Raw genomic sequence first — 23847 nt, forward strand, 5'->3', positions numbered from 1 at the left:
TGCGGGTTACATTACATTTTTTTATTTTTTTATTTATAAGTAAGTACACAGTTTAATAATAATTAGAGAATAAGATATATTTATACACTTAAGTTTCACTTGCTGTTTAATAATTTTTTGACTATTTTTTAAATGAAATTAGGTTTTTTTCTTCACGATTTTTGGCTGGTATTAAATTGTACAGTTTTGGTACTACACTACCCATTGTTCAATAAAATAAAATAAAATAAAGTTATCAATAAAAATGTCTTAGTTTAGTTTTACTTTTTTATTATTTTGACCAACGAGCGCTTTTGCCTAAGTAGGCATCTTTAAGACTGGTGAATTGTTTACAGCTTTTATACTATTTCTAACATGTTTTGGAGATAAGAAGATCAAATAAGTATATTAACAGGGGACAGAAAACATAAATATTTACAACTAGTTTGCTAAACGGTTCACTTTTGGGAGTTATTGGACCGAAATTGGGATTAAGCATTTATTGTTTAAAAGGTGGGAAAATAACATATGGCGAAATTCAACAGAGTGCGAAATACACATTTTAGGTTAAGTTAGCACAATACTTAATTTTTTGACAGGGAAGTTTACATACCTATAGATAAATGACGAAATATTTTAAGATACGCGTATGGAATGAAGTAATTCATTTTGATAGTTAATTTTATGTTAATCTTATTATTTTATGACCAGTCTTGAAGATGCCTACTTAGGCAAAAACTCTCGTTGGTCAAAATAATACAAAAGTAAACTTAGGTTTTTTTGATAACAAGAAATTTTTATTGATAACTTTATTTAAAATTTAATCAAATCATTAACTATGGAGTTTTATCAATAAATATCAACAAAAAACATCAATATTCCTCATAGTAAAGTTTGAAATAAATCCTGGAAATGGAGTAAATCCTTAATTTCTCGGACTAGTGTCGCTTCCACTGGTTCCATTGCAACACTCAGTCCTTCTTCAGGACGGCTGCTAACAAAGTAAGAATTGCTGCGATGATTTCCTACCTCCATCGGGCAGAGGAAAGATAAATGTTTAAACTGTGACTCATTTAAGTATCTGGGCTCTCTCATTCGAAGTAAGCGAAGCCGATGTGAACCATCGAATAGGTGTGGGATGGATGAAATTCAGATCTGTAACAGGAATCACGTGCGACCCAAAAATGCTTTAAAAGCTAAAAGGAAAGATGTACCAGACTATTGTTAAAACGGCGATTATGTACGGCTCCGAATGCTGGACTCCAGGGCTGCTATTCTAAACCACTCTCGTGGCGCGAGAAAACAGTTTATCTCGTGTATTTTGTAAATAAATACACGAGATAATACGGCCGCGAGAGCGTTTGGAATAGCAGCCTAGGCGACTTGTAACAGCAGAAATGCGAATGCTCAGGGGGCCGGCAGGGAGTATCATTAAAAGAAAAAATAAGAGTACACGCATTCACGACATCACCAGTTCTTCCGAATTAACCAATGATAATAGAGTAATGATAGATTTCCGGTTTACGGTAAGTGGTGGTCAACTGACCAATCAGCAGAACACACAAGAAAGGGAAGAAAACTTGAGACGTCACACGCGGAGTAATTTCATAATCAAAACTTGAGAAAAATCACATTTTATTTTTGTGTTCTCACCGGGAATCGAACCCGGAACCTTTCGTGTATGAGTCAAGCGTCCTAATCACTACATCAAATACATACCAGGGCTGGTATTCCAAACGAAATTATAGCGCGGTATAGCGCGTTTTTACGTACTAAATACGCATTATAGCGCGCTGTAAACGCGTTCGGAATACCAGCCCAGAAGTCATAATGTTGTATGATTATGTGGAATTGACAGCTTAGCTGTACGTTATAACGTAACAACCCATATATAACCGATAACATTAAGTTTTATTTTGAAATATATTTTACAGCGCATAATTTATGTAAAAACCGTCGCCTTGCTGATTTGTTGCGAAAGATTTCCGGTTTACGGTAAGTCAACGGACCTATCGGCGGAACTGACCGAGAAAAGGGGAAGAGAACTTGAGACGCCTCTCGCGGAGTAATTTCAGAAATTCAAAACTTTAAAAAAATCATAGCTCTGATAAACACGATACATCAAATTTTAATTAAAAAAATTGGCTCAGTTTTATAATATTCACAAATAATAAAAATAAAAAAAACCAGTGAACTTCCTCATTGGTCTGGGTATTGTGGTGTACCTATTTTCGTAACTTTAATTTCCCCTATTCCCAACTGCTGACTAGCCTTTAATTTAAAATGCTGAGTTCAGTGCCTCGATTATGAACGTTATCTTCATCTGTCTATATCGAGACGGTATACTTAACTTCTGTACTATCTGTATCTTACCTCGGTATGTTCTACCTACTTGTCATATCGACATCATATGATCGAAACAAGCCAATGGAATGACCGCAGACAATTAGTCCGCGTTCCTTACGTTATTAACATTTAAAATAGTTCTCATTTATATTTTAAATAGGCTTCTGTAATAAAAAGTGCTCACTTTAATGCGATTATAAACTTCAATAAATCCCAATTCAAGCCAAAAATACTCGCTTGCACATGAATTTTGTGTGACTTTTGGAAATCACCTAGGCATTACGCTTAAAGATCGTCTGTATGTATCTACTATCTACCAATTGACTACAAAGCCGGCTCCTTTAACGTCTCGATACATACACTCGGAAATATAGTAAAACAGATGGAAAAAATATAATAACTAAATTATTTTTTAGAGTGGTAACTTTCTAACGCCTAGATAGTCTTATTTGTTAATAGAACAGAACCTAGCGACATTATTTTCACATCTAGGCGTTCGTTTTATTACAGTGACATTTATGTCGGAATTTAATTCGACTTCAAAATTTACTTATTTCTATCTTATATTTTAATAGGCTTTTAAGAAAAAAAGTGCCAACCTCAAAACGATTAAAATTTTTAATAAATCATAATTCAAGGAAAAATTGCTCGGTGAAAAAAAATTGTTGTCACTTTTAATGCGTAGATAAACGTATCGAGGGGTTCTAGACCCGTCGGTATAAACCGATGTACTTACATCAAAACTTGATGGGTGGGGGGGGTATCGGTAGTATACCTTTGTAGTCGGTCGGGAGACTTTTATCTTCAACTATGACATCATACTGAAGCTATGTCATTTTAGAGCGTAGATATGTGCACCATGACGTACGCTTCCCCTTGTTTCATATCGATGTACCTACCCAAAACTTGAAGGTGGGGGGTCGGTAGTATATCTTTATAATCGCTAGAGGGAATTTATCTTCAACTGTACCGTAAAGGTGAAGGTATGACGTCTTTATCTTCCCATCATAATCGAGGCCGTGATGGTTCTTGGTGTCAAAACTAGCTTTAGCCGATGGATAATATTCGTGTTGACACCAACGCCCATTTTGTGTAGTGCTTTTCTACGGTTGAAAATTTCACTCTCAACACAAAGTAAAGTTACATATTTATTACTTTTGTAATGCAATGTTTGGTTTTACACCATTATTCCGTAAGAGGCAACGTGCGCCTTATCGATGAACGGTTTTCGTATTTTACTGCGCGTCCTATTTGCGCATTTGTCAACCTGCTAAAGTAATTGTATTTACTGATAATACCTACTTCAAGTAGTAAGGCGAGGCTGTGTTAAAATAATCTCTTAGCCATAAACAACAGAAATGTATAAAATCGATATTTGATTAGTCGAGGCTTCGATTACGAAGTTTTGTAACATGTACCGACACTATTTCTAAATTTATGAAGAAAATACCGTTTTTTCATAAATAATTTGAGCTGAATTTAAGGATAAACATTCATTTAAACTACTGGGTGTTCATTTAGAATCAGATCTTTCTCTTCATTCTCAGGTCAATAAAACGGTGCGCTGGTTTTTCCATCTCCGACAAATCAAATCCGAACGGAGAAATATTTCTCTAGACGCAACCAAAGCTCTTGTGAATGCTTATGTCGTTTCGCGTCTAGATTACTGTAATGGAATATACGCAAATCTCCCAAAATACCAAACTGATAAACTTCGATTTGTTTCGAGTAAAAAAATACTCTCACATCTCACAACATATTCGAGATTTGCACTGTTTAAAAAGCCCAGAGAAAAAAATACAAGCTTTGCTGGCAGTATACAAATCCCTTCCTAAAATGGCTCCGAGATACCTATCGGACCTATGTATAAGGGAAAATGCATGTCAAAGAAAATATAATCTTAGGTCAGCATTTGATTCAGGCAGAGGAAAGCTTGTCGACATCCGGCGCTCCCCAAACACTAGGTTCGGAGATCGCGATTTGCCGTTGCCGGCCCCTCTGCCTGGAACCGATTGCCTTCAAACTTACGAATCGACAGTTCCAGTCAGTTCAGATCCCAACTAAAATCTCACTTCTTTAGTTTATCATCCCCTCAATTTAAAAAAAAGAAATATAGTATGTCACTTTAGCTTAGTTAAAATGTTAGTTTAAGTATACGATTGTTAAGCGCCCTTGACGTGATTTTTCCCAAAAATGGCGCTGTATAAATCAGCCAAATGTTATTATTATTCACAAATTTCCAGCTCTTTTTAGTTAAAGACCGTATGATTTCTGAAATAAAATAAATAAATGTCGGTTCTATGACGAAAAGGTTATTTTTTTTATTGATTAGACAAATTAAAAGTATTTTTTTAAACGATATTGTGAATATGTATTTTTTCTGGGTAATCCCGTGTAAGTTGGATTCGTTTCGACGTTTCGGCTACCATTGCAGGAGCCATCTTCAGGGTAAACTGTGTAAAGATGGCTTCCCCAATGGTAGCCGAAACGTCGGATCTTACACGGGATTACCCAAAAAAGATATGTACACCCAGAACAGTAATTAGGGTCTATAAAATACTGTTGTGTAAAAAAATATTTTTTTTAGTACTTCTTAAATTATAAAAAAAAAATTGGAATTTGTATTTTTAATTTCCGCAAAAACGGTCATTGCGTTGGCCACGCCCCTAATACGTCACGATCCATGTTCATATTTAACTTTGTTCCTAACCGTTTATTTTTTATAGAACATCGTCACGAATCTTGACGTCACAATATCAATGCCAAACATGTCGCGTTCTTATAGTGACATATGTCCAAATGCTTGCAGATTGGCTGGATTTTCTCCCTAGGGAGGTGTTCATATTTAGATTTGTTGCAACAGAGAGGGAAAACATTTTTGAGAAGGGAATATAGGAGTCTAGGCATTTTCAGGGCTTATGACCTGTCATTGGCTGGTTTAAGTGGCCTCTTTACATACTGTGTAACATTCACCATTCTGCCTATGTTCACATTTCCACATTTTCTCAACTCTTCCATCTGTTGACTTTTATTACTTATTTTCTGTATACAATACATGTTAAAACTGTTGTTTTTTTCCCAAATAAAAAAATAAAATAAAATAAAAGAGCTCAAACCTTTATCATGTGGGTGAGATTTATCCGGCTGAACCAATTCACCTACTAGGCATCGCCTGAAAAGAATTTCACATTTTTTATACTTCTTCCTTTATCAGACAGTCGATTATTATTATTATTATTTTTTATAAATTTTATAAAAAGTAAATGTTTTTGTAAAATTCTAAACATATCTACTTTTACACATCTAGTAAATGTTATCACTGTAACTCTCCAAAAAAAGAGACTAACTCTTGTGCTTGGAGAGTGACTTACACTGTTTTAGTTGTTTATTTATAGGAGTTTATATAATTTTAAATACGAGTACATGAAAAAGAAAAATAAAAACATAGGATTTATAAAGAAAAAACATAAAACAACAATACATTCATACTAATTCAAATTTAATGTTGTTTTTACACGTGTTCAACAATGTTTTGAGTATGTCCAAATGCTTGCAGACTGGCTGGATTTTCTCCCTAGGGAGTTGTTCATATTTAGATTTGTTGCAACAGAGAGGGAAAACATTTCTCTACAATATCCATAATGATTTTGAAAATGCAATTAATTATCCTAATTCCATTTCGAATATTTTTATCGGTATTTTTAGTATTTGATATTACCCTATTAGATGTATACAGCTTTAGAAAACGCATCTAATGATATTAAAAAAATAAATATAAAAAATAAGATTGTAAACAAAATATGCTAAAACTCGTGAGAAAAACTTTGTTTGGCTCTACTGAAAAAAGGTCAAATTTCGATTTGTGGCCATTTTGAATTTAAGCAGCGACATGTAAAATGGACCTTTCGCTGTCTGCCCTTGGTCCTCGCTTCGTCCAGTGAGCGCCTGGCGCCTGGCGCCTGGCATACTAACGCGTGCGAATATAATACACTTGTACACGTGCGGATGTATATTTATTCACTGTAATGAGAATTTGTAAGTATAGCACAAATAATGTACGTTATGTGCGTGTGGATTTATTATGAGGTCACTTTGACGAGTTGAAGAGCGTATGTACTCTGAAAACGTGATATCTCGAATCTTGATTAAAAACAGGGCCATCCTTGTGTGTGTGTACACAGTTTTACCGAAAATCGGCATAATGTATTATGTTACAAAACTAAGTAGGGTCAAAGCACCAATGAATGACCGTTTAAGGTTCAGCTTGTAGTGAAATCCAACAATTCACGGACCAACTTTGAAACGCTCTCTCCTATACCCAGGATACACAAGTTTGGAAATGAATTAGAACAAATATTCGATATCTTCAATACAAATTCTGTTCATAAATTAAAACGAATTCTCACTCGTTATTTTTTAGTAAAATATTGCTTTTATTTTTAAATATATTATTAAATTTAACTTTGTATCATGGAATACGGGATTTTTTATTTCTTTATTTAACATGTTAGACATAATTTTAAATTGTACATTGGTGGATTGATTGCCAAATGGCAACTTCTTCCAACCAACTGATGATGATGATTTCACTAAATAGAGGAATTATTAAGTAATTCAACTTTTTTTCATTTTTTATTTTTGTTTTATTGCTCAAAAAACATTTTTTTTTTAAAGTACTAATGTTGTATTAATTTTTTTATTATTATTATCTAGTTATTCTCAACTTTACTGTGTTATATTTAGTACGTAAGATTTTCTCATGGTTATTGCTATCTTTATTTAGAAATGTTATTTTATTTTATTGAAATAAACGGCACTTAGTGCCTTTTACATATTAGTTACAAATACAATTAAATATACATACATGTAAACATAATTATAAGTAATACAGAGCATTTAAAACAATATTATTAATTTAGAAAGTCTAAGAAATATAAACTATATAAAAGAATAAAATATTACCAGTTATAGAATTATCGATAAAAAAAGATAATTTGGTATTAGAGATACTTTGAACCAGTTAAAAAAATAACTGAGAAGTAAATTTTGAATAACATTAAAATATATATATATATATATATATGTATTATTATTGAAAACTAATATTTAGGTAAATAGTATATGTTTATGTATAAAAGTATATAATGATGTAAAAAAAATGATAAAGAGAAATATTTTTTACTTATAAAATAATTAAGAAAAGAAACGAAAAAAGAAAAAAAAACACTAATAAAGAAGTTTAAAACAATTTTTTAACAAAAGTAACAAATAGTTACCTAGAACTATTACCAATAAAATAAAGAAGAAGAGCCGTTCTATATGTAATAAAATTCATGTGAAATGAGTCACCAATGTCCTGGTACTTATGTTATGTTTCTTTTTAACTTTTTGTATTATATGTTTACTAAATTGTTTAGTTTTAATTATTCTATTATTTCATACTTTGTACTACATGATTATTGTGCACTGCTGTGATTATTTCTGTAAATTATTTTTATAAAAGGTTCTTTTGACCGTTGATTTATAAATAAAAAAAAATAAAAAAAATTAAAGGGATAAATTTCATTATTTAAGCGTACAAAATAAAAGAAAACAATAAAAAAAACATTAATTAAGTACTTTTACTTTTTTATTGAAATACGAGTATTACAATCATAATTAATATTACTCTTAAAAAATAGCAGAATCACCAGTGAATGACCACTACTACCCCAGTAAAAATAACACTCAGATTTAGTTACATCATAACATTATAAAACACCCTAACACATTAGAATATGGATATATTCAAAGAATTGCATAAGAAATAGCATAAAATAAAACACTTACCACACCTTTCCTTATAAAAACACTATCAATCTCAGAACAATAACGGGAAGACGCACTATTACCTTTTGACAACTCACAGTTCGAAACTGATAGATTTGTTTCTTACCAAAATATGTGTCCGCCTACTGCTTTTGTCATAGTTTCTAGTGTTAAAAGTTTTTTGACTGGACACATGTAGCAATTCTTATTAAATTGTGTTTTATTAACCAATGGTCATTTACTGGTGCTTTGACCCTATGCCATTATTGAATCAAGCGTTGATTATTTTCTCCAAAATGGAAATGATTGATTTTTTTTTCACGTTTATATTTTTGTAATTTCTTTATAGTTATATAGCGTACATTGAAGAACTGTTACACACAAGTCAAATGCCTAAAACATAATAACGAACCAAAAAGCGCTAAAAATAAACAAATTTATTTAAATATTTATTATTTAAAGAATAAAATATTTTTAAATATAATACCAGTACATTGTTGCGAATTATAAATTTGCATTTATGTGACTTACTTGACTGTTTCACTGTAATGAAATTATTACGATTATTTCTCACGATAATAAAATATTATGAAGGCACATCTATGTCAGTACCGAGTACTGACTAACTACGCGTAATGCTCAGTATTTACATATTATTCTCATGAAACATACCAGTAACAATAATGTTCGCTGTTCACAGTTAATTAATTCCAGAAAGTACTTCTCAGTTACACTGGTTAAGAAGCAGTAATGTGTTATTGGTAATCGTGGAATAGTCGATCAAATATGGTAGTCATATGGTAGTTAGTTGTTTTTTTATTATTATTATTATTATTTACAATATTTGAGATTGTCCAAATGTTTGTAGACGAAAGACTGGATTTCACCCCCTCGAGATTCTTTAAGATTAACTAATTACAACAGGGATGGAGAATACCTTAAATAAGGGAGTATGGAAGTCTAGGAATTTACAGAAGGCATTTACTAGAAATCCAGTCTTTTGTCTACAAAAATTTGGACAATCTCAAATATTGTAACGAAACCAACTGGTCCAAGAAGAAGTTTAAAAATTGAAAAATTGTTTTCAGGCGTTGCCTAGTATGTGAAATAATTCAGTCAGATGAATCTCTTCACAACAATGAAGGTTTCAGTTCTTTAACTTCACTAAAATCAACAAATGGAAGAATTTAAGAAATATGGATGGTCAACATAGGCAGAATGGTGAATGTTACACAGTGTGTAAAGTGGCCACTTAAACCAGCCAATGACAGGTCATAAGCCCTGTAAATGCCTAGACTTCCATATTCCCTTATTTAAGGTATTCTTCAACCCTGTTGTAATTTGTTAATATTATTATTTATACATTTTATCATATCGAGGCTATACTAAAAGAATGCATTAATTAAGTCAACAGTCTTTCTCTATCAACAATATTTTGAGTTTGTCCAAATTTTGGTAGACAAGGACTGGATTCAACTCCCTTGGGAGCTGTTGATATTAACATATTACAACAGAGATGAAAACATTTTAGAGAAGGTAATATAGAAGTCTAGGCATCTAGGGCTTATGACCTGTTACTGGCTGGTTTAAGTGCCCACTATACACACACACACACACACACACACACACTGTTACATTCACCATTCTGCCCATATTTAAACATCCATACTCCTTCAATTCTTTCATATGTTGATGTTTGTGAAGTTAAAGAACTGAAACCTTTATTTATGCGAGTGAGATTCATTTAATTGAATTATTTCACCTTTATACCACACACTAGGCAACGCCTAAAAATCTCATTTTTATATTTAAAATATTTTTTAATATAGGTGTAAGATGTTGATTTAAAATTTTATGTGTTGCCTAGAATAAAAATTACGTACTCTTTCAAAGCTTTGAAAAAAAATTAGTAAAAGAAAATGAGGAACTTCACCCCTACGGGAAATTGAATACAATAAATGTTTTCTTGCGCGTGGTAAAAATTGGAGCATTAGTTTTACGGCAAAGTTTCCTAAAAATGTACGAAAAAAATTATAAAAAAACATTTAAATAAAAACGAACCACTTTGAATGACGTCACTGGTTTACACGAATCAACCTATGATATGAGAGTTATGGAAGACTTCCAGTTTGCTTGCCGTGGATGGACCAATGGGAAGAACTGATCGAGAATAACCGGAAAAGAAACTCTGACGTCACACGCGGAGTTATTTCAGAAATACAAAACTTTGAAATAATATTTTTTTCGCTCTCCATGGAAATTTCGCGGTCTGATACTGATCATCCTGTGTCTGTATAATGGACAATTTCAGTGTGGACTTCGACGAATTCCAAAAACATCGTCGCGCAATGGACGAACAAAGTAGTCATTCAAACTCCACGGACTTTGACCGGTTTAGTAGCAGCTTGCAACGATTTATTATTATTGTTGAAAGTTTCAAGTGAAATGAGCGTAGGGTTACCACGAGGAAGACTCTGACAAAAATACCGATAAATGTTGGTTGATATTTGAGGCCCTCAGAATCAAAGATAGCCAAACGAGTATCAAAAGCGGCCAATATTTGTTACTTAAAAAAAATCGCCTTTATTTTTTTTTTTAAGCCAATCGACAGGCTTAAGTAAGCCCATTAGGGCCATATCTATTAATATTGGCATTAATGAGTAATACTTAATTTAAACATTCTTAAAATCTACTTAAATTAACAAAGTGCATAATTAACAAAATGTACGAAATGGCAAGTGTGACATCGCGAGTCAGGAGAGACAACACCGCTTGCTTCTTAAATGCCTGCCCTTGCTGTAGGAACACATCGACATTACCGTTTAGTGAGATTTCGTTCACTGGTCCGAGGATCCTTGGCAGAGGGGAAAAGAATCCAATGTTAGTTTTATAATTTCCCACAGCAAAGACAGGATTGGTACGCAAGTTACGGCGAGGTACATTGAGGTTTATCTGAGCAAGGATATCATGGGCATCTATACAGTCAGATATTAATTTGTGCAAGAATATCAAACCAGCTAAAATCTTTCTGAATTCTAAACTAAAGATATGAAAGTACTCTAGACGATCATAATAGTTAATTAAGAAAGTATTAGATCCGATTCTAAATATTAACGATTTAAAAAAATCACGTTGCACCGATTCAATACGTGCAACGTTATGTTATGTTAACCCTTAGGATAACAATTGTTAAGTGCGAATGGCACCAAATATTATCAAATAAAAAATATTTTTTGTAAATATTATATTTAAGTTAGGGATGTAACGATTCCGATATAATCGGCAGGCCGATATATCGGCATCGCCGATTATATACAGCCGATATTAAGAGTTTGAAAAGCTATAATACTTGTCTTATCAGGTGAGCTCAGTTGGCTCAGAGCGTCTGTTTTCAACTGCAGGTCTCATACTTTTTTTATATATTTTTTTTATTTCGAATACAAACAGATGTACAGGTTAAATGAATATTAACCCTTATACTGCTAAACAACGATATATCGTTGTTGTTAATCCCTATCATAAAGTTCTAACTAGACTGATGCTGACGTCATAATCCCCAAAAGGGTAAATGAATTCGGGAACTGCTTGTTGCACTTAACTGCCAGTGGTATAAAACATTTTCAAAACATAAAAATTACTTATTCGACGGCTTATTATTTAGTTTTGTACCTATTTCAGGCCTACGGAAAATTTAATACAAAAAATATTTTCTTACGCGCAGTAAAAATTTAAGTATTAAATTGTACAGCAAAGTTTCTTGAAAATGAATAAAAAATAATTAAAAATATTTTAATGAAAACGAACAACTTTGAACGACGTCACTTGTTCATATGAATCAACCAATGATAAGAGGGTTGTTTAAGATTTTCGGTTTGCTAATCGTCAATAAACCAATCAACAGAACTAACCGAGAAGAAGGGGAAGAGACCTTGCGACGTCACACGCGGATTAATGCCAGATATACAAAACTTTAAAAGATCGTAGCGCTGATAATACGATACATAAAAATTGAAAAAAAAAGCTTCGTCTATTAACCATTTTATTTTTTTAAACCACTAAACATCCTCATTATAAATTTACTTATGATGTTTAAATTCACAGTGCTTTTAAGAAAAGAGAAACGACTAAACACAGGAAACTCCTAGTTAGTCGGGACCTGAAACAGTGAACTTTTTTACATTCCAGAAACAGTGAAATAAAAAATAAATCAATGTTAATAGTAAGATTTTTTATCACTTATATGACATCTGAGGAAAATAATTATATTCAGTGTTTTCCCCGCTATTAAACCCGATTCAGTGATTACGAAAATATTGATGTACTTCCGTAATGAATAACTAATTGAATACTTTACCTTTAATATAAAAGTTCTTATCTAGTGAGGTCCCTATATCACCGGAAAACCCCATAATTAAGAATATAAACAAATAAGTAAAGAGCCATAAAACATAAAAATAATTCACCATGGAACCTAATGATTGTCAATTAGGACCTTTGAATATTAAAAAAATCATTTGTTAATTTATTATAATGGGTACCCACAGTAATGGGAAATCAAAATATTTTAGCTGTTCATTAGGTAGTAATTATTACTCTACTAACAGAACGTAATTATTACTATACAAACTCTATTCTACAAACTGTTCTACAAAGAAAACGTAAATGAGGTATATCAGCTCGATATTGATCCAAAAATACTTCAGAAAAAGCTTCTTCGATTTCGTGATCTTCGTAAGAGTCATATTATAAATTGTTATCACTATCACTTAAAAAGATATCATTATTGTCTAATTCACTTTGGAATAGGTTCAGCTGCTAAGCCTCTGAGTTTCTCGGCGAGATACTATTATTTCTTTATCACTTTTACTATCCGTTATCATTTTGAATGATATATTTTGTAAATTTATTCATAATAAAAAACACGCTTTGCAGAGTTAAATTGTTAGTTAAAGTAACAAAGTAAGATTAAAAATATCTATAAATGTAAAAAATATGTAATTTACCTCAGCTGTTTGTAATTTCGGCAACTGTTGTCTATCTCACTCAATCCATTATGCGTGAACTAGCTATTAGTGAAACGGAATATTTTTCTTAGAAGAGATATCAATTTGTGAGACAGATGTACAAAAACATTATTTTTTTTAATTAAAATTATATTATGACAACTACCAAGAAATAATATCACTTAGTACATTTACCGGATACCTTTAAGTTTCAATCTAAATAACTCCCTACAAACATTTGGACATACTCAAAATATTGTTGATTAAAATAACTTGCATAAAAAATTTAAAGTATTTTTAGGCATTACCTAGGAGGTAAAATAATTTATCCAGATGAAACTCACCGACATTAATAAAGGTTTCAGCTCTTTTAGTTTGCAAAAGTTAACAGTTGGAAGAGTTGGGGTAATGTAAAAATAACCATGAATGTGGATGTGTAAACATACCCAGAATAGTGAATATTTCGCAGTGTGTAAAGTGGTCATTTGAACCAGCCAATGACAGATCATAAGTCCTGTAAATGCCTAGACTTCCATATTCCCTTGGCAAAAATGTTTTCCCTCTCTGTTGCAACAAATTTCAAGATATATTTTACTCAATTTTTGTTTAGCATGCATTTATGGAAGTGGTAGGTTTGATAATATATAACAGAGCACTTTGCCCCGCAATCAACAAAAAAACTATCATAATTATTTCGTTTCAATAATAACAATGCGCCTTGAGATTGCAGTACGAGATCAGTTTTGTTTGTTTTAATTTTCAATTTAGAAAGGGTTTGCAACCGCTGTACGAAAATTGTCTATTTGCGGCACGAATTTTCTATCTTGCTCACTCCATTGGGTTTGAACTAGATATTTATGAAATGGAAGATTTTTCTTGGAATTGCTATTAATTGATAAAACAGTAGTGTGTTTGGAAAACAACGTATTCGATAAAATATTTTTGAAATGTATAAATAAGAGGATTTCTGATTAGATTCTTGAAAACCTGCGTAGCAGCGTAAGGGTTAAAAAAAAAAATATATATATAAAATGTATACATAGTAGGGCCTGCCATCCAATTATATGTATTCACTAAATAATACTGTAATAAAGCGACGACGGCTTGAAGTTTAAACTATATAAATAATAAATATACTATATATTAAAATAAGATAAATATGGACAAAACAAGGAGATAGTGGGAAGGAAAAGAAGGAAATTGATAAGGAGTGGTAAAGGATGATTGAAGGAAAGTGAGAGTGGAAAATTGCATTTGATTTATTGATTAAACGAATTATGAATGAAGAGCATGAATCAAGCCTATTAATTCTCTTCTGTACATATTGTATGGAGTGTTAAATATATCAAGACTATTAAATTTTTTGTTAAATGTTTCACATATACGAGGGATTGTAGAATGTTTCCGATGATTAGTTTTAAATTTACGAATATAGAAAATATCAGAGAGTCTAGTTGGCCTGGAGGGGACACGGTAAGCAAGTAGATTAATGAGTTCCGGGGAATCGAATTTATTATTGACAATTTTATAAAGCAGGATCTGATCAAACATATCTCTTCTGTGTGCTAATGAAACAAGGTTATAAAATTTTAATGAAGCTAAATAATTTGGAAAATGCAAATGAAATTTGTATTCTAGTTTTTTCAGGATTTTTTTTTTAACATTCTCGATTCTATTAATATTTAATTTATAAACAGGAGACCAGATAGCAGTGCAATATTCAAGATGGGGGCGTACGTATGTTACAAAATGATTCGCGTAACAGATTGTCCGCTAATAATTCGAATAAACTCTGTTTTCTTAACAAAAATCTACCAAAACTGAACTTTAATTACCGGCTTTATCTTGTGTATCGGTTTACTTTACCACTTTGTGTAATTAAATGATAATTACTTTCTTAATTAGCGCTTTGATTGCTTGATAATATTCTTGATTATTCCATACAAATAAATGTTTTCTTTGAATTTGAATTTAACATTTTGGTTTACAACCTTCTCAAGGTTGTCTCTAATAATTATAGGTAACTTTTATGCAGAATAACAACAATTATTAATTATTTATTTGTTTTATTTTTTATATTTCTACTAAGCCACCGATATCGGTATCGGATCGCCGATTATTTACTCTAATGATCAGTATCGGTATCGTATCGGCAAAATTATGTATCGTTACATCCCTAATTTAAATTAAAAACCAACATGCTGATATGAGACAAAAAATACTATCAGAAGCAAACATCAACGTGCACGGATTATAATAATAAAAAAAGTTATTTTAATCTGCCAATAGGGATATATCACATTTTTAAAAACATTTTTAATGTAATAAAGCTCTATGAAATACTGTCCAGTAATATTTTTTTTGCTAATTATTAGTAACATAAAAAATACTTTTAAATTTGTAATTTTAAATTCCCGCAAAAACGGTCATTCCATTGGCCACGCCCCTAATACGCCACGATTCATGTTTTTTGTTCCTGGCCATTGAAATTTGTTAAGAACATTATCACGAATCTTGACACCATAACAATCAAGGCCAAACACGTCGCGTTTTTCTTGCAACGTATTAAAAAATATATATATATATTTGTGTAAGAAAACATTTCTCCACAATTTACATATTAATTTTAAAAATACAATTAATTATTCTAAATCCAATCCACATATTTTTGTCGGTATTTGTAGTATGCGATATTACCCTATTTTTTGCAAATTTTAACGCATTGTTGGTTTATGACCGACAATTCTTACAATTGACCCTAAAAATCGGAACAAATCCTGACGTTTGGTAACCCTAATTGAGTGGCAGTCACTCGTTCGCCTGTCTCTATTCACTTGACAGTTGACAGTTGAGTAAATAGTGTCACATTTGTTGATTGGCTGCACCCGCTGATCAATTTATCGCCTTCAATTAGACGAGGCGATATCGCGTATCTTGTATCGCGCCCCAACTCAACTGATTGCTTAAAATATCACATTTCTGTAATAACTATAATCCTAACACCCTTTTCCCTGGTTTTTTATGCACAACAACATTGCGTACAAACTAGGAATCACAAGATTTTTTATATTTTTATGTAAACATTATTATATTGTGTTACCAAAATGTTTAAAGAGAGAAATCCCTGCAAAAAAACTGCTTTTGCAGTTTGGCGGGAATTAAAAAAATTGTTTAGAAGAATGCTTATGTACAATATTTTGAGTTTGTCCATATTTTTGTAGACAAGGACTGGATTTAACTCCCTAGGGAGCTGTTTATATTAACATATTACAACAGAGATGAAGAACATTTAAGAGAAGGTAATATAGAAGTCTAGGCATCTACAGGGCTTATGACCCGTCAATGGCTGGTTTAAGTGGCCACTTTTTTTTTTTTTTTTTTTTTTTTTCAATTCAATTTATTTATTTTAAATATAACATATACATTACAAAAATATATTCAATACGTACATATTATAAAAAAGGAAAAAAAATACACGAAAGAGACTCATGTCAAAAGAGTCGAAGAATCCTGCTCCGGAAAACCCCTTCGGATACATGGAACAGATCAATATCCAGAGCGATGTTGTTCAGCATAGCGGTAGCTCTTCCAACAGGCATAACCATAGGCAGGTTGGTCCTGAATATCGGAATATGAAACAATCTATGCTGACGCTGTCTTAGGTAATTATCAGGAACATACAAACCAATGCTCATCATAATTTCAGAATTATCGATCATACCGCGCAACAATCGATAAAAATGTGTGGTCAAATACGCATTCCTTCTAGTCTCTAAACTGTTGTAGCCAAGCATACCTTGGAGAAACTCGGTCGGGTAGAGCCAAGGATAATACCCGCACTCTCTCATGTAGAGATATCTCAGAAACTTCTTTTGGATTTTCTCTATCATAAGAGAGTACTTCAGTTCATGTGGCCCCCAAATCATCGAGCCACTCTCGAGTCTACTTCGCACCAAGGAGTTGTAAAGAGTTCTCAGTACGCGGGTATTTTCGAAAACCCTGGCAGTACGCAGAACAAATCCTAACATCTTCAATGCATCACCACTGATTGTCTCTATGTGTTCATGAAATGTCAGAGTGCTTACAAATCTAACGCCCAGATCCTTAACATTCGATGTTCGTATCAGATTCTGGTCATTCATTTTGTAGCGAAAAAAAAGAGTTTTTTGGGCCCTAGTGAAGGACGTGACCGAACACTTGGAAACATTAAACCCAAGTTTGTTTCGCCTTCCCCATTCAGATATATTAGATATATCCGCTTGGAGAAGACGAAAATCGTCAGAAGTTGTCACCTTTAAAAACAGTTTTAAGTCATCCGCAAACAACAGAAAACGCGAGTTCAAAATTACATTTTTAATATTATTAATGAAAATTGAGAACAACAATAGACCCAGGTTAGAGCCTTGCGGGACACCCGAGAAAGTATGGAAACACTCTGACGCGAATAGACCGTAGGAGACGTATTGGTTTCTGTTTTGGAGGTAGCTCGCCATTAATTTTAACATACCATCCGAGAAACCGATCTCATACAGCTTATTTAATAAGACATCATGGTCGACAGTATCAAAGGCCTTGGCGAAGTCATTATATGAACAGTCTACCTGATGTCCTGCATCCAGAGCTTCCGTGACGTAGTTTGTAAAAACCATTAGATTGGTTTCAACCGAGCGGCCTTTCCTGAACCCATGTTGTTCATCAATAATAAATGGCTCTACTCGGCTACACACTGTGTAACATTTACCATTCTGCCTATATTTGAACATCTATATTCCTTCAATTCTTCCATCTGTTGATGTTTGTGAAGTTAAAGAGCTGAAACCTTTATTTATGCTGGTGAGATTCATCTAATTGAATTATTTTCACTGAATGCTTATGTGAAAAAAATTCCAATAAAAAAAATGTATTAACATGCTTTTCTTTGTTGTATTTCTTCTATTATTTGTTACTGTATTATTATTGTTTTTTGTTATATGATTTGTTTAAATTGGGCATAGTCCGTAAATTTGTAAAATAAAAATGTTGATTAAAAATGTTAAAACAGTTTAGAAAAAAGGCAAAAACTCGTAGAGTTAAAACTTTGAATGTTTGACCATTATGATAGTTGGTTCATTTAATCTGAAATGAACTTAAGTACTTTCTCTGTAGATTAAGTTTTTTTTTATCCTTCTCTTACTGTGTCATAAACATCCGCGCGTTGCGGTGTTGTGTAGTAAACATGCAAAAATCAGATATTTTAAATTGAAAAAATTGAATATTTATAGGCAATAGGGTATTCTCACAAGTCGGGAAAACCGTAAAAAATATAATTTATATTTAGAGGGGATTTTTACGATTCTAATGATATAACTATCAATGTATTAAAAACAAGTTTTCATTTCTAATTTTCGGGTTTAAAAATGAGAACATTCAAAACGGCCCGCAGCTGGCATCACGTCACTTTGACGTCACGCGTTATGACTGCTGACTGCGCTTCTAATAGACATTGCGTACAAGTTTGGCGCCAAAACGTCATACGTGCTGTTTATCCTATAAGGCGCGAATCGTCTCGTTTTTGGGTAATTCAAAATTGGTTATTTTAAACCTTTCTAGAAAATTTATCCGACGTCGCACGAAAAAAAAAATTAATACCGCTATCATCGTAATTTTTTGCTTATTCAAAAACAAAAAAAAACAAAAAACCTAAAAATACCCTATTGCTTCAATTATTTATCGTTGAAGTAAAAACTAATAATATGATTAATCTAATTTTGGTAATACTAAAATAATATTAAATGACATTCAATAAATTTTTGAAAATCGCATTCATGAATAAAGTGCACCCTTGTTGGTGAGACGAGCCGAGTTTGACATTAGCAAAAATAATTACATATTTAAAAATTAATTAGTTTTAGTTTTGGAATTCAATCATAAACAAGTACCTAGGTACCTGCTTATAAATGAAAAGTCTTTTTCCAAGCTAATAGCAGGCAAGCCAACGGTCTGGCAGGACAGCGTCTGTCGGGTCCGCTGGTATTATAATATATAATTCTTCTGTTTGCGTGTATGTCACTGAACTTCATCTAAACGGCTGGACCGATTTTGATTTTTTTTTGTGTGTGTTTGACGGGTGGTTTAGATTACGGTTGAGATTTAGGACCCGGAAGGTGGCGCTGCGATCTCAATGTCGAATGTCACTTAGTATATAGTTTATCGAAAATTATTATTTTTCGAGATTTTGCGTTAGCTGAACCAGGGCCGCGATTCTGAACGGCTATCTTCATCGGTATATACTGAGACGGTATAAACTAATATCTATATTTATGTATGAAAGTGTGTATATTTGTATAAATATTCAAGTGTCTTTGTCGGAAACCGGTAATTGAACATGTTTAGAAAAAAAAAATTACAAACATATTCTATTTTTCATACAGAAAACTTAATTTTACTTTGTAGATAAAATTGAAGATAAATTTTAACTTCCCACCAGAATACGTACCCAGGGTTGCATTCGACGAGAATGCACATACAAAAAAAATGGAAGGATGTTGAGTTTGTTTGTTTTTTGTGGGTCTCAATCAGATTCTTTCCTTAAATTCCTTATAATTTGTTCCCATTTATTTATTTTTAATGGATTTTTGGTTATACTAAAATAATATTAAATGACATTCAATACATTTTGGAAAATCGCATTCATGAATAAAGTGCACCCCTGTTGGCAAAAAGAGCCGAGTTTTACATTTGCAAAAATAATTATATATTTGAAAATTAATTAGTTTTAGTTTTGGAATTCAATCATAAACAAGTACCTAGGTACCTGCTTATAAATGAAAAGTCTTTTTCCAAGGGCAGGCAAGGCAAGCCAATGTTCTGGCAGGACAACGTCTGCCGGGTCCGCTAGTCTATTATAAAATAATAAAAAATATAAACATTGTAGTGGTAAAATAGGACAAGATAAAATATTAATAATAAAATTTTGTGATGTTATCATAAGAATAAATAGTAATTTATGTACATTACGTTTCATTCCGAGATAAATGATGCAATTTGTACTGGGAATGTCTTCAGAATGTATTCATAAATTAGAACGACCATTAGGAAACCCGCATAACTCACAAGGATCTGTTTTAAATATTCTCCTTGTTTACATTATAATCTATTAAAGTAACGTTTGTTATTTGATGATCAATGTTCATTCTAACCGATAACACTGTTCATGACATTCAGAACTAGGCGATAATGTGAAATAAATTAGATAAATGTTTGCATAATATGTACATTTTAATTTGTTAATACTTTTAAATGACAAAAGAAGGACAATGAAAGCATCCACCCCTTTCCCGAAACTGTTCATAAAGACTTGAGTCTTTCTTCAGTTTCGCATATCAATATCAATTTTTTTTATTTTAAACTAATGAAGCGAAAATTTAATATTTCTTTACAATCAAACCGCGAAAATAACAAAACAAATAAACTTTAAAAACTTTCATTGTACCCCTCACTGCAGTATTGTCAGTTTGTGATCAATCAAATACACATGGTCAGCACAATCACCTTTTTCTAATTTCCCAGTATTACAGTGGAGGAATACAGTGTTAGTTCCAAATTGAGATCGCGGCCGCGCGCTCCAGATCCCGCATCGGAAAGGAAGAAGAACGTAGTAATACAAACAAATCAATCAAACGACACGAAACCCAAATACATATAGGAAACATTAGAATAATTTGCCCTTTACAACATGCACTCAATCAGCAGAAGAAAAACAATACGTATCTATAACAAATCACAGAGGAACGTCAAATCATCAAGACACTACCGGCAAAATCCTAACACAGATCCTAACATGATCCCTATCGAACTCAGGCGAAATTACTTTTCGTCATAGTACTGAATTCCTCGCAAAAACCATTTTCAAAAGAAGGACAGCAAAATAGTGGAATACAGTATATTGAAAGAGTACGTTTTACATAAAACTTCGCTAAATAAGTCAACCCAATCCTTCTACACCCCGCAATGCATCAACGCGAAGAGATCTACAAAAAGCAGGAAGATCTGTCTATTTCAAAGAATTCTAAGTATCTTTTTTTTCTAATATGTGGAAAGAAATACCTACCTGTAGTCCTTAACATGTAACATGATTAGAATGACAGTTGTCAGAAAAAGTGACGACATAACTTTGTAGTAACGTCATATGAGTTTTTTATACTTATTTTTTAGTTTTTTATACTTTTATATTACACACGAAAAATCATTTGTATCTGGCGTGTTAATTTATTTTTTTGATACAATGCTTGAAACATAAATCAACATTAATGTATATAAAATCAGCTTTAAAACTAAAAGAAAACTAAAATAAACCTAATTATTGACGACGTTCTTACAAGGTTACATCATTTTGCAAAAACGTTAGAGATGGGACAAATTGATCGAATAAAAAAATAATTCATTTGATGTTGTTCATGAAAAAAGTATAAATGTCTCATTTTTTGGTGAATAATTGTGTTAAACACACTATAATAGGCTTGTTTTTGCGTTTTTTTATAACAATTTTGGGAAACAGAGTTTCATGATTGCATGAAATAACGGATAAAATCGATTTGATCAGTGATCAGTAATTTCCCATCACTAATGAAATTTATTTGTCAACTGTAATTCTAATCAAGCTATATTTTAAGAACTATAGAAATAATGTCTAGGATTCCTTTATGTTTGAATTATGGCGCGCTTTTCAAATGTGATCGTGTGTTGACTTGGCTAAAGCTAGGGTTTCCTAGGACAGCGGTGCCCGTATCTTAACGGCCGTAGTGAACGGTGATGCGGTGGACAGCCGTCGTAACGGTGACTAGAGTGTGGTTTCCTAGGGAAACAGTGTAAATAAATGTTATGAAAACCGTTTTCCCAGGAAACCACTCTCTAGTCACTGTTAGGACGGCTGTCCACCGCATCACCGTTCACTACGGCCGTTAAGATACGGGCACCGCTGTCCTAGGAAACCCTAGCTTAAGTCAATAGGTGGCGCCAGCGAGAGAAGATTAGTGATGGCGGCTGTCAATTAAGTGGTGAAAATATTAGAAAAATAATATAGTTTGGTTATTAAAGAAAGATCGACAAATAAACTTTAAATGTCGTTTCTTTGTTTTACGGGCAATGTTTATAACTTTATGAAAATGTAATTAGTGTTTTATTTCTGAATATGAAAATGAAAATAAATCTTTGTTTTACAGAGCAACACAAATAGTTAAATTTGTCATCACCAAAAACTAGAAAACAGATAGACTTATTGTGTAATTTAATTTCATGAAACCAACACCGGCTTATGATTAAACAATGCCTACATAATAACAAGAATAATTATCATATAAAAAGTAATATATATAAAAAACAAAACACACTATTCACAGATGTACAGCATACATACATACATACATACATACATGCATACGTACGTACGTATTTACACACGCACGCACCCTCTCACATACACACATTTTTTTTTTGAGAGTTTTATGCTGGATTTTTAAAAGTTAACTTACAATATTTTTCGCCGGAACTGATAGTTTCGGAGATGTTTTTGAAAAGCATCCTTTAACCCTCCCCCCCCCCCACCGTTATGGACCACCCAACCTCGGGGGCTTTTAGTATGTTATGCAGTAGAAACCAACAAACAATCATGCCAAGTTTCAAAACTCCGGGATTTTTTTCCTCGAAATCGATGATCAAATTGAAGAATAGGGAAATATCACATACAACGAATACCAATAAAAATACATTAAATGGATTAAGAATAATTAATTGTATTTTCGAAATCAATATGGATATTGTGGGGAAATGTTTTCATATATAAATTAGATTTTTTTTTTAAAAATACGTCACTACAAAAACGCGACATGTTTGGCCTTGATAGTTGTGACGTCAAGATTCGTGACAATGTTCTAAACAAATTTGAATGGTCAGGAACAAATAAACACGCATCTTGACTATTGGGGGCGTTGCCAATGGAATGACCGTTTTTGCAAGAATTCAAAATTAAACATTTAAAAATATTTTTTATGCTACTAATTTTTTTTTTACCGGACCCCGAACCCCGAAAATAAAATTAATTTTTCAAATCTATTTCTTACATTTTTATTAATGGTGGGATGAATCGAATTAAAATAATCGAAATATTCGATTATTAAAAAGATCGAGACATTTCGAAATGCTTACAACTAATCAATTTCACTCGTACTAATCGGATAAATAATCGAGATATCTCGAGTGAATTCATTCGAAATGGTTTTCCGAGACAATCGAGATGTGAATTCGGACTTGAGATTTCGAGACAATCGAAATATGATTTCGATCTTGACATTTCGAGGGAATCGAAATATGATTTCGATCTTGACATTTCGAGAGAATCGAAATATGATTTCGATCTTGACATTTCGAGAGAATCGAAATATGATTTCGATCTTGACATTTCGAGACAATCGAAATAAGATTTCGATCTTGCCATTTCGAGACAATCGAAATGTGATTTCGGACTTGAGATTTCGAGACAATCGAAATATGATTTCGGACTTGACATTTCGAGACAATCGAGATATGAATTCTGTCATGTGGGTAAACATTCACAACTTTTAACATTTTTGTGTGCCGTATCATCAGCACTATGATTTTAATTTAGATTTTATTTTGAAATTACTCTGCGTGTGACGTATTAAGTTCACGTCTGTTAGTTTGTTTCCCGAAAATA

At 32.4% G+C, this 23847-nt stretch overlaps 1 protein-coding gene across 1 annotated transcript in view; it reads left to right on the forward strand.

Annotated features, from left to right (window-relative positions):
- Cftr (CF transmembrane conductance regulator) overlaps positions 1–23847 on the forward strand; it is a 91029-nt gene that overhangs the window by 26941 nt on the left and 40241 nt on the right. The gene's annotated exons all lie outside the window — the stretch shown is intronic.

The sequence above is a fragment of the Micrasema longulum genome, unplaced genomic scaffold (assembly GCF_059751315.1).
Source record: "Micrasema longulum isolate JH-2025_06_02 unplaced genomic scaffold, ASM5975131v1 h1tg000469l, whole genome shotgun sequence".
Classification (NCBI taxonomy): Eukaryota; Metazoa; Arthropoda; class Insecta; order Trichoptera; family Brachycentridae; genus Micrasema; species Micrasema longulum.